This window comes from Balaenoptera physalus, assembly GCF_965194825.1.
Source record: "Balaenoptera physalus genome assembly, chromosome: 5".
Lineage (NCBI taxonomy): Eukaryota > Metazoa > Chordata > Mammalia > Artiodactyla > Balaenopteridae > Balaenoptera > Balaenoptera physalus.
In genome coordinates, this window is record NC_138884.1 from 1,435,610 (window position 1) to 1,449,136 (window position 13,527).

At 40.7% G+C, this 13,527-nt stretch overlaps 1 protein-coding gene and 1 long non-coding RNA gene across 6 annotated transcripts in view; both read right to left on the reverse strand.

Moving 5' to 3' along the window:
* PDGFC (platelet derived growth factor C) overlaps positions 1 to 13,527 on the reverse strand; it is a 221,391-nt gene that overhangs the window by 196,333 nt on the left and 11,531 nt on the right. The gene's annotated exons all lie outside the window — the stretch shown is intronic.
* Positions 643 to 10,847, reverse strand: LOC309660830. The gene is made up of 2 exons (XR_014263657.1): positions 10,776 to 10,847; positions 643 to 3,657 (listed from the first exon to the last, which is right to left on the reverse strand). It is a non-coding gene; the product is annotated as an uncharacterized lncRNA (long non-coding RNA).

The window sequence follows — 13,527 nt, forward strand, 5'->3', positions numbered from 1 at the left end:
AATCTAGGTCCTCTACTAGCAGAAATAAGACACTATACAGTAAAGATGGGGACCTACCCATCTAATCTAAGAAGCCATCCATAGACAACCAACAAGGACCTACTGTACAGCACAGGGAACTCTGTTCAATACTCTTTTATCACCTAAACAGGAAAAGAATTTGAAAAAGAACAGATACTTGTATATGTATAACTGAATCACTTTGCTGTACACCTGAAACTAACACAACATTGTTAATCAACTATGCTCCAATATAAAATAAAAATTGAAAAAAAGAAAAGAAGAGAAGTAAATTTTTTAAAAAATAAAATAAAAAGAGGTTCTATTCCATACCAGGGGATGTCAATACAGGTAGATAAGCTTTCTTTTATATCCATCAAAGTTTTAATGTCTTTTCTATATATTTCTTGTTAAATTTATTTCTAATGGTTATATACCTCTGTTGCAATTTTAAATGAGATCTTCATTATATTTTATGATTTTTTCCTCACTATAGAGTAGCTTTAAAAAATTATTTAAAAACACATGGCCGTGAGCATCTCTGCCTTGCTTCTGTCTTAACTAAACAAACTTTCTCTGTGTGCTCTCCCACCTGTTGTTGTGTATGTCTCTAATAATAAACTCTGTACCTGTTTTTGCAAAAAAAAAAAAAAAAAAAAACAAACACACATGGCCATTTCAAAAAAAATTTTTGGAACAATAAAGTAAAAATCACTCGAAATCTTAAGAAAAACAAATATGAAGCTGTCCACGTTCAGGATAAGTAAGCAGTACATCTAACTCCCCCCAGCCCGCACGTAAGCGGACCAGGGTGTAACTACCTGAATGCATCACATGGGAAAGCACAAAGCCAGTTTTCACCTCTGCTAAATGCAAGCCCTTCAGAAAGAACAGAAGTGAAGACAATTCCCTCTGCCTCACAGAGCAAAATCAAAAGGAGGTGAAGATAAAGAGTCTGGTCCCTAAGAGCCCTGAGCATCTGTACTGCCTTAGATTTACTCAGAAACACGGGCACAAACTTGTCCAGTCTGGGGGCTGCACTTCTGAGGGTATGGTTTTGATTTGGACGTGACACCACACACACTGGCACACGGAGCGTGTGCTCCCTGCCATGGAGTCTAAGCTTCCCTCTCCAGGGTCTGCTTCTGTTTTGTCCACATGCCAGAATGAAAGACGACTTGCCCATAATCTCATATGATCAGGGCTGACAAATTCCACTTGATTTCCAAGAAAAAAAATACATTCTTTGAGTGACTTTCTAAAATAAGGATTTTTTTCAAGATTTTTGCCTTCCAGGGAATAAATCACAGTTGTCAATCTCAAAGAAAAAAAGAAAAACAAACTAAAAATAAGAAAGTACACATTTTATGTTAACTAGAAAACAGAAGGGGGGAATAATCCCGAACAAAAACAAGTGAAATCTCCTGAAAATGGATTTTTGATAGTCATCTTTTTCTTAGAATAAACTGATTGCAATAAACGTTATCACAAAGTTCCCTGTCTAAAAATAAGTTTCCTGGAAATGATATGTTTCTTTTTCTTGTGAAGGAAATCACATTCTAAGCAGTCATCATTATAATTTTGCCAGTGAGGTTCTTTGCACATTCGTTTTGCTCAGTCTAAGCAGAAAGATTAAGATGTCCTCAGTGCATCCCCTTTTAGTTCCTCAAAATGAAGCCAGACGTTAGCTGCATCCTTGGTTGTGAAATAAGGCAGATGACTTCTTAGAGCCATCAGCCATGACCCATGAGACCAGAGGTCCACGCTGACAGGACCGGCTGCCTTGGGTCAAGGGGGCTGCTTTCGCTTCACTTCAAAGATCTGCCATCCAGTGGGGCTCCAAGCTCAAGACTCTTCCACATCTTACTCTGACACTTGACAATTATGGGAGATAAGGCACATGTATAACTACAATCTCAGGTAGAAAGTGGTGGATTCTGCAATATTCTGGGAGTTTGGAGAAGGTAGACATGCCAGCCTGAGAAACAGGAAGGCCGGGCCTTGAATACCTGCAGACGGTGAACACGCAGAGTAACAGAGAAGCGGTGTGGACCTGCCTCTGTCCCGGGCAGGGGACATCCGACATCTGAACTGTTACCAATGCCTTCAAATTGGGGTCTAGCTTCTGCTTCTAGCTTCTCTGTCCTTTACAGTCATCCTGATGTACAATTTTTTTGAAAGCAAAAAACAAAACCAAATAAAAACAAAACAAACGAAAACCAAATCTGACCATTCAGTGAATAGTTACTGATCTGTTACAGCGTAAGAATATGAAAACGGAGGGAAAGACAGGCCTTTACGATTAGGAACTACAGCCTCCCCCTGCACCGTCCAATAGGTCCAAACATGTCAGACAGAGCTCTTTACATTTAATGAATCACTTTTTCAGTCATATTTCCCACCAAACAGAGCTGACTTTTAAAGAGACTGTGGTCTCTCCCAAGTCTACATCATCTGCTTAGAACCCTCCTCCTTTTCTAGTGAATTCTCTTCATCCTTCAAGACCCAACTTGTACGACAGCCTCCTGTGGAGTCTTTCATGGCTGGGAACTGGAGCTTCCTTGGTTTCTTGTGGGCTCTGAGGACACCTCTGGTGTGTCACAAACCACATGACTGCTAACATCAGGGACCCTAAGAACCGCACTTTGTTTATCCGTCCTCAGGATGTGATGTGGTGCCTTGAACACAAGGTGCTCGATGGTCACTGGATGGACCTGGATTACTTCGTTAAAAGAGTCACAGAAGTGGTACAGGGCCCTCTCTGTGCTGAGCAGAGACGGGCTTTGTGCAACCGTTTTATTAGAAAGATAATAAAAATACGATGAGATCACAGCAGCCCTTGGAACACGGGGAGAGCCCTCAGGACTCAGAGTGTGGTCCTCACACCAGCATCCCCAGTGACTCACTGCACCCCCATCCAACCCACAACATCAGAGTACGTTTTACTAACATTTCCCAGGTCACGTGTACATACACCAGAGTGTGAGAAGCACTGACCCAAGCGACACAGGAGTAACAGCCAGAATTCTACTACAGGAAGACTGTCTGCTACCAGTCTCCTATGTAAGATCAGTTGCTTGCAGGAGGGTATGAGGAAAGCCTGGATGCAGAAGGAAGAGAAAGGATACTTCTGCCACCGTTGAGGTAGCCAGCACCTGACCTGGGGTGATGACAGTGAGAAAGCAGAAATTACAAACATACTGGCTTTACCTAAAAATAGAAATTTAATATTCACCCATTAGCTTAACAGTAACTCTGTGCTTGATTAATGTACTGTATTGTAAACAATAATGCTATGCTTGTTTGATCTACTATATTACACATTTTGAATTTTTGTGAAGGAATGATATTTATTTTTATTTTTTTCATTTATTTTTGGCTGCACTGGGTCTTCGTTGCTGCGCGCAGGCTTTCTCTAGTTGCGGTGAGCGGGGGGCTACTCTTCATTGTGGTGCGTGGGCTTCTCATTGTGGTGGCTTCTCTTGCTGCGGAGCACGGGCTCTAGGCGCACAGGCTTCAGTAGTTGTGGCTCGCGGGCTCTAGAGCGCAGGCTCAGTAGTCGTGGCACATGGGCTTAGTTGCTCCGCGGCATGTGGGATCTTCCCAGACCAGGGCTCGAACCCGTGTCCCCTGCGTTGGCAGGCGGATTCCGAACCACTGTGCCACCAGGCAGCAAGCCCCAAGGAATGATATTTAAACAGAACAAAAGTTGTTAGTTTTAGGTTGTACTCTCAGACTTGCAGTTGTAAGAGCAAGCCCAATAGGAGGGATAGGAAATCCTGTAATCATGTGTGTAACTGGATGCTCTAATGGGACTCAGGTGCAGACAGACAGGTGCCAGATACCGAAGCGACAGTAAGACAGATGCCGCCACATGCAGAGTTTCAAGGGAAATGGCCAGAAGCCTTCCCTAAACGTGTAATCCTCCTCCATCCCACTTCCTTTTCCAAACAGGGTCCCACTCAGAAGCAGGCCTAGGCAGGGGGTGAAGAGATCCAGAGCTCTCACATTTAGAGTTTTATTTATTCCAAAGGACGGGGCAATCTCATTGGTAAATTGTATGGGTGTTTACTTTTGAAGTCACTCTAGAACTCTGTACCTCTTAGGAGCGAGCTGATAAAAACACCGTCTTGCAGAAATATCTATCCTTGGATAGGGGAAGATTTCCCTGCTCAGTAAAAGTCAGTAGCAATGCAAATAACATTGTATTTTGATCAAGACCCAAGAGTCATGACCATAAACAAACCAATTCCCAACAGCATGTTGCCAATGACCACGGGGACATAAAGAAGGATCCCCAGGACAGGAGCACAGAGAATCCCTGCAGAAAATGTACTCTGCAGATGTACACAGAAAATAGCCCTCTTTGGCGGGTGTGGGAAACACATCCAAGATATATTCTTCTCTTGAGCAAACGACTGCCATAACTTGAACCCACACCCAATAAACTTCTATGTGGCTTCAATAACTGTTAAAAAACAAATCAGAACAAATCTGTGTAGTGCTTACAACAGATGCTAAAGATGCCACAGCAGAGAACCCAGAAGGCTTACTCTGGTGTTCTCCTACCTTTTATGACTTGAGGGCATATTTTTAAGAGCATCAGAACCAGAAAAATCAAGTAAAGATCATTAAACAGGTCACTGACTTAGAGATCTTCATGCTAAGTGAAGAAAGTAAGACAGAGAAAGACAAATACCATATAATATGGCTCATATGTGGAATCTAAAAATCATGGTACAAATGAACTTATTTACAAAACAGAAACAGACTCACAGACTTAGAGAACGAACTATGGTTACTAGTGGGGAAGGGTGGGGGACAGGGATAGATACTGAGTTTGGGATTGACACGTACACACTGCTGTATTTAAAATAGGTAACCAACAAGGACTTACTGTATAGCACAGGGAACTCTGCTCAATATTCTCTAATAACCTAAATGGGAAAAGAATGTGGAAGAGAATAGATACATGTGAGCAGAAGCAAGAAGAACTACAGTTCTGCAGCCTGTGGAACGAAAACCACATTCAAAAAAGACAGACAAAATGAAAAGGCAGAAGACTAGGTACCAGATGAAGGAACAAGACAAAACCCCAGAAAAACAACTAAATGAAGTGGAGATGGGCAACCTTCCAGAAAAAGAATTCAGAATAATGATAGTGAAGATGATCCAGGACCTCGGAAAAAGAATAGAGGCAAAGATCGAGAAGATGCAAGAAATGTTTAACAAAGACCTAGAAGAAGTAAAGAACAAACAAAAAAAGATGAACATACAATAACTGAAATAAGAAACACATAAGAAGGAATCAATAGCAGAATAACTGAGGCAGAAGAACGGATAAGTAACCTGGAAGACAGAATGGTGGAATTCACTGCCACAGAATAGAATAAAGAAAAAAGAATGAAAAGAAATGAACACAGCCTGAGTGACCACTGGGACAACACTAAATGCACCAACATTCGCATTATAGGGGTCCCAGAAGGAGAAGCGAGAGAGAAAGGACCCGAGAAAATATTTGAAGAGTTTATAGTTGAAAACGTCCATAACGTGGGAAAGAAAATAGCCACCCAAGTCCAGGAAGTGAAGAGAGTCCCAGGCAGGATAAACACAAGGAGAAACATGGCGAGACACATAGTAATCAACCTGACAAAAATTAAAGAAAAGGAAAAATTATTAAAAGCAACAAGGGGAAAACGACAAATAACATACAAGGGAACTCTCATAAGGTTAACAGCTGATCTCTCAGCAGAAACTCTACAAGCCAGAAGGGAGTGGCATGATATATTTAAAGTGATGAAAGGGAAGAACCTACAACCAAGATTACTCTACCCAGCAAGGATCTCATTCACATTCAACAGAGAAATCAGAAGCTTTACAGACAAGCAAAAGCTAACAGAATTCAGCACCACCAAACCAGCACTACAACAAATGCTAAAGGAACTTCTCTAAGTGGGAAACATAAGAGGAGAAAAGGACCTACGAAAACAAACCCATAACAATTAAGAAAATGGTAATAGGAACATACATATCGATAATTACCTTAAATGTGAATGGATTAAATGCTCCAACCAAAAGACACAGGCTTGCTGAATGGCTACAAAAACAAGACCCATAAATATGCTGTTTACAAGAGACCCACTTCAGACCTAGGGACACATACAGACTGAAACTGAAGGAATGGAAAAAGATATTCCATGCAAATGGAAATCAAAAGAAAGCTGGAGTAGCAATACTCATTTCAGATGAAATAGACTTTACAATAAGGAATTTTATAAGAGACAAGGACACTACATAATGATCAAGGGATTAATGCAAGAAGAAGATGTAACAATTATAAATATTTATGCACCCAACATAGGAGCATCTCAATACATAAGACAAATGGTAACAGCTATAAAAGAGGAAATCGACAGCAGCACAATAATAGTGGGGGACTTTAACACCTCACTTACACCAATGGACGGATCATCCAAACAGAAAATTAATAAGGAAACCCAAGCTTTAAATGACACAATAGACCAAATAGATTTAATTGATATTTATAGGACATTCTATCCGAAAACAGCAAATTACACTTTCTGCTCAAGTGCACACAGTACATTCTTCAGGATAGATCACATCTTGGGTCACAAATCAAACCTCAGTAAATTTAAGAGAATTGAAATCATATCAAGCATTTTTTCCGACCACAACACTATGAGATTTGAAATCAATTACAGGGAAAGAAACGTAAAAAACACAAACACATGGAGGCTAAAGAATACATTACTAAATAACCAAGAGATCACTGAAGAAATCAATGAGGAAATCAAAAAATACCTAGAGACAAATGACAATGAAAACACGAAGATCCAAAACCTATGGGGTGCAGCAAAAGCAGTTCTAAGAGGGAAGTTTATAGCTATACAAGCCTGCCTTGAGAAACAAGAAAAATCTCAAATAAACAATCTAAACTTACACCTAAAGGAACTAGAGAAAGAAGAACAAACAAAACCCAAAGTTAGCAGAAGGAAAGAAATCATAAAGATCAGAGGAGACATAAATGAAATAGAAACAAGGAAAACAATAGCAAAGATCAATAAAACTAAAAGCTGTTTCTTTGAGAAGATAAACAAAATTGATAAACCTTTAGCCAGACTCATCAAGAATAAGAGGGGGAGGACTCAAATCAGTAAAATTAGAAATGAAAAAGGAGAAGTTACAACGGACACCGCAGAAATACAAAGCATCATAAGAGACTACTACAAGCAATTCCAGGCCAATAAAATGGACAACCTGGAAGAAATGGGCAAATTCTTAGAAAGGTATAACCTTCCAAGATTGAACCAGGAAGAAATAGAAAATATGAACAGACCAATCACAAGTAATGAAATTGAAACTGTGATTAAAAATCTTCAAACAAACAAAAGTCCAGGACCAGCTGGCTTCACAGGTGAATTCTATCAGACATTTAGAGAAGAGCTAACACCCATCCTCTCAAAGTCTTCCAAAAAATTGCAGAGGAAGGGACACTGCCAAACTCATTCTACGAGGCCACCATCACAGTTGTAGCGAAACCAGACAAAGATATTACAAAAAATGAAAATTACAGACCAATATAACTGATGAATATGGATGCAAAAATCCTCAACGGAATACTAGCAAACAGAATCCAACAACACATTAAAAAGATCATACACCATGATCAAGTGGGATTTATCCCAGGGATGCAAGGATTCTTCAATATACGCAAATCAATCAATGTGATACACCATATTAACAAATTGTAGGATAAAAACCATTTGATCATCTCAACAGATGCAGAAAAAGCTTTTGACAAAATTCAACACCCGTTTGTGATAAAAACTCTCCAGAAAGTGGGCCTAGAGGGAGCCTACCTGAACATGATACAGACCATATACAACAAACCCACAGCAAACAGCATTCTCAATGGTGAAAAACTGAAACCATTTCCTCTAAGAGCTGGAACAGGACAAGGATGTCCACTCTTGCCACTATTATTCAGCACAGTTTTGGAAGTCCTAGCCATAGCAATCAGAGTGGAAAAAGAAATAAAAGGAAAACAAACTGGAAAAGAAGAAGTAAAACTGTCGCTGTTTGCAGATGACATGATACTATACATAGAGAATCCTAAAGATGCTACCAGAAAACTACTAGAGCTAATCAATGAATTTGGTAGAGTAGGAGGATACAAAATTAATGCACAGAAATCTCTTGTATTCCTATACACTAACAACGAAAGATCAGAAAATTAAGGAAACAATCCCTTTCACTATTGCAACAAAAAGAATAAAATACCTAGGAATAAACCTACCTAAAGAGGTAAAATACCTGTATGCAGAAAACTATAAGATACTGATGAAAGAAATTAAAGATGATACCAACAGATGGAGAGATATACCATGTTTTTGGATTGGAAGAATCAATATTGTGAAAATGACTATACTACCCAAAGCAATCTACAGATTCAAGGCAATCCCTATCAAATTACAAATGGCATTTTTCACATAACTAGAACAAAAAATCTTAAAATTTGTATGGACACACAAAAGACCCCGAACAGCCAAAGCAATCTTGAGGGAAAAATATGGAGCTGGAGGAATCGATCAGACTCCCTGACTTCAGACTATACTACAAAGCTACAGTAATCCAGACAATATGGTACTGGCACAAAAACACAAATATAGATCAATGGAACAGGATAGAAAGCCCAGAGATAAACCCATGCACCTATGGTCAACTAATCTATGACAAAAGAGGCAAGGATATACAGTGGAGAAAAGACAGCCTCTTCAATAGTGGTGCTTGGATAACTGGACGGCTACATGTAAAAGAATGAAATTAGAACACTCCCTAACACCATACACAAAAATAAACTCAAACGGGATTAGAGACCTAAATGTAAGGCCAGACACTATAAAACTCTTAGAGGAAAACATACGAACAACACTCTTTGACATAAATCACAGGAAGATCTTTTATAACCCACCTCCTAGAGTAATGGAAATAAAAACGAAAATAAACAAATGGGACCTAATGAAACTTAAAAGGTTTTGCACAGCAAAGGAAACCATAAACAGGACGAAAAGACAACCCTCAGAATGGGAGAAAATATTTGCAAATGAATCATCTCCAAAATATATAAATAGCTCATGCAGCTCAATATTAAGAAAACAAACAACCCAATCAACAAATGGGTAGAGACCTAAATAGACATTTCTCCAAAGAAGACATACAGATGGCCAAGAAGCACATGAAAAGCTGCTCCACATCACTAATTACTAGAGAAATGAAAATCAAAACTACAATGAGGTATCCCCTCACACCAGTTAGAATGGGCATCATCAGAAAATCTATAAACAACAAATGCAGGAGAGGGTGTGGAGAAAAGGGAACCCTCTTGCACTGTTGGTGAGAATGTAAATTGATGCAGCCACTATGGAGAACAGTATGGAGGTTCCTTAAAAAACTAAAAAGAGAATTACCATATGACCCAGCAATCCCACTACTGGGCATATACCCTGAGAAAACCATAATTCAAAAGGAGACATGTACCACAATGTTCACTGCAGCACTATTTACAATAGCCAGGTCATGGACGTAACCTCAATGTCCATCGACAGACGATTGGATAAAGAAGACAATGGAATATTACTCAGCCATAAAAAGAAAGGAAATTGGGTCATTTGTAGAGACGTGGATGGACCTAGAGACTGTCATACAGAGTGAAGTAAGTCAGAAAGAGAAGAACAAATATCGTATACTAAGGCATATATGTGGAACCTAGAAAAATGGTACAGATGAACCAGTTTGCAGGGCAGAAATAGAGACACAGATGTAGAGAACAAACATATGGACACCATGGGGGGAAAGGGGTGGGTGGCTGGAATTGGGAGATTGGGATTGACGTGTATACACTAATATGTATAAAATGGAGAACTAATAAGAACCTGCTGTATAAAAAAAAAGTAAAATTCAAAAAAAAGAGAGAAAAATACCGTATGCTAACACATATATATGGAATCTAAAAGAAAATGGTCATGAAGAACCTAGGGGCAGGACAGGAATAAAGACACAGACTTACTAGAGATGGACTTGAGGATACGGGGAGGGGGAAGGGTAAGCTGGGACGAAGTGAGAGAGTGGCATGGACATATATACACTACCAAATGTAAAATAGATAGCTAGTGGGAAGCAGCCGCATAGCACAGGGAGATCAGCTCGGTGCTTTGTGACCACCTAGAGGGGTGGTATAGGGAGGGTGGGAGGGAGGACGCAAGAGGGAGGGGATATGGGGATGTATGTATACGTATAGCTGGTTCACTTTGTTATAAAGCAGAAACTAACACACCATTGTAAAGCAATTATACTCCAATAAAGGAGTTTAAAAAAAAAAAGATACATGTATATGTATAACTGAATCACTTTGCTGTACACCTGAAACTGACACAATATTGTAAATCAACTCTCCTCCAATATAAAATAAAAATTAAAGTAACAAAGTGGTCATTGAATTTGAATTTCCATGGTTCTTTTTTAAATCTCTGCGGCTTTTTCTAGGTTAATAGTCTTTGCTAATGCTGGTTTAGATGTGTCTCTTTAGCACACATTTTGCATGTCCCTGACCTCCCCATTAGTATTTTCACTGCTACGCATGATCATATCTCCCGCCACGGCCATCATGCATCTTCCGTCCATGTCCACCTCCCAAGCCTGTCACCTCATTCTCCCTCTAGATGGACGGACCATGAGAAAACACCCACTCTCCTTACCTTTTCTCTCCTGTTATCTAGGAGACATTTGGCTGGACCCAGACCCCACTGCGGGGCTCTCTCCAGCCCCCCAAACAAGTAAACAAAACATACTCTGTCCTCCTTCCCCTCTGGGAGCAATCTCAGATCGCCCCCCCTCTTGATCCCTAAAACTCTCCCCAAAGTCTTACAGACTTTATGTCTCACTTCTCCACTTGAGCCCATAAACATTCTTCCTTCCACTTCTGCACCCCTCATCACACTGAAGCGTTTTGTCTTCCGTCAACATTGAAACATCATAAGCTGTTTATTCACTGCTCCTCATTTCCCTAAAGTCTACTGTAGTTTGTACCGTCGGCCAGTTTCCTTGACTTTTCTCTCCCGTCCTTGGCACCCTCCTCCTCTACCTGCCTTACGGCTCCTCCTTTCTTTCCTCCCCTCCTGCCTCTTTCTCGCTCCTCCCTCCCTCCCTCTCATTTTTCTCTGTTTCTTTTTCTCCTCTTCTCCCCCCTTTGTTTCCTTCCCTGTCTCCCTGCAGGGACTCGTCTTCCTGGTTCTGGACCACAAAGGTGGGACTGCCTTTTCCTTCCACTGTAGTCTTCCGTGTCCAGCAGCTCCGCCCCTGTCCTTATCTGCCACAAACCACGAGGAGTCAGACGTATGTCTGGGCCAAGGATCCGATTTAAAAGCAGATCCTGGATTTTTCATAGACGTAAGGCCATCTAGCCCTAAGTTACTCATTAAAAGTGGGGGCGGGGGAAAGGAAATAGCAAGTCACACATTACACAGAAACTATAATATCCAGCATTGTCCCTTGTTTTTCAGGCCCATGGAGCTGGAGCAGTTCTTTCCACTGCCAAACCTCCAGCAGCAACACGTGAAAGCTACCAGTACGGTGTGATGCCACCAATTTCCAGAACTTAGAAAGGCTCATTGATTTTTACTGCAGTTTCTTACACAATCCACTTCCTCTAAGGCCAAGCAAGCCAACCCTGATGGAGAGAAGTTACAGGATGAATAAATGTTATGGTATCCACATAGAAATTATTTACTTTCCTTTCCTCACTTCGATTTCCAAATTTATTTCTGGCTTCCTCCCGCTAGTAATCACCAGCAACGTGCAGGACCACGCATTCTTACGATCCCCCTGCCCGCCTCCCCTTTACTGGACAATTCTGGCACAGCCCTCATGCCAATGTTAGGGGAGGTCACTTAATATTCTAATGCAATAAAGCAACTCTCTAAAGCAAGACAACTTGGGATAGGATTTTCTACCTACGCCTCAAGTAAGAGGGATGAATGTCACAGTAGGTTGATATAATAGCGGTTTTACTATATGAGCGGCAGTTACAGTAACTGTAAATCAGAACTTTGGTTGGCTTTCTACTTCACATAGTTATAGCTATGAGTCCACTCTTGTTATCCAGAAGAATTATTTTACAATTAGATGGGACATGTCTGAGCCCAGAAGGAAAACTTCAATTTCAGTCATCTTATTTTCCTTGAATAGAACCCAGTGCTACCAAAACTCAGGTCAATTCAACTTTTCACACAAAGGTTTCGCACCGTTTTCTGAAGTTGAACCAACATAAATGTAAATGCTCAGAATTTTAAGTACTTTTACAAGCTGCCATATAAAATAGCAATAATGGGTCTCCACGCACCAAAGAAAAGCAAACACACAAACAAACCAAAAAAATAAGCTTGTAACTTCATTTTCAAGGTGGAACATGGTCAGAGCCTATAAAACATAATACCTAACCCTGAATTTGGACTGCAAATCTATCACTGAAACATCTAGTAAATGACTCAATTTGTTTACACAGCTCTGTACCTTTTTACGGCCTTGCCATAAAGAAGTCATTACATCCTTTCCCTTTATTTTGTTTAAGAGTGTTTGAATGAACCTCCGAACCACAAGCCAGTTAAACGAGCTCTCCTTAGATGGATGTGGTGTCATATAATTCACCAGGACCGGGGAAATTTTCAAAACAATGTTTGTAGTTTGGAAACACCACACACTCCCACACTCCCAAAGTACTTCCTGTGCTTTATGCAGTTTTAAACGTCCAGCATATATATATTAAATAAGTCCTCCTTTTCCATTTTTCCTAGTAAAAAGTGTGGCATTTGCACTTCTTCCAGAAGATTTGCACCTCTCAGTGTTTTGCTAGGGTAGTTTGGCTGTTTGGAAATGACGGCAAAGGAAGACTGTAAGGAAATGTGGGATCCAGACACCTTAACTGATTTCCGAGAACGTAAATGTTAGTTCTCAAAGGAAACCATTCTAAAGCAGTTAGCTTAATGGGGTGCCCAAGCAGTGCCCATCAAAAGTTATCAGTACGGGACTTCCCTGGTGGCGCAGTGGTTAAGAATCCGCCTGCCAATGCAGGGGACACAGGTTCGAGCCCTGGTCCGGGAAGATCCCACGTGCCGTGGAGCAACTAAGCCCGTACGCCACAACTACTGAGCCTGCGCTCTAGAGCCCGCGAGCCACAACTACTGAACCCACGAGCCACAACTACTGAGCCCATGTTCCTAGAGCCCATGCTCCACAACAAGAGAAGCCACCGCAGTGAGAAGCCCGCGCACCGCAACGAAGAGTAGCCCCTGCTCGCCGCAACTAGAGAAAGCCTGTGCACAGCAACGAAGACCCAACACAGCCAATAAAAAGTTATCAGTACAGATTAAAGATAAATTTTCTACCATTACAAAACAAGTGCTTTCTTAAAACAAACACACAGATTATTTAATTTTTAATTTTACATTCTTA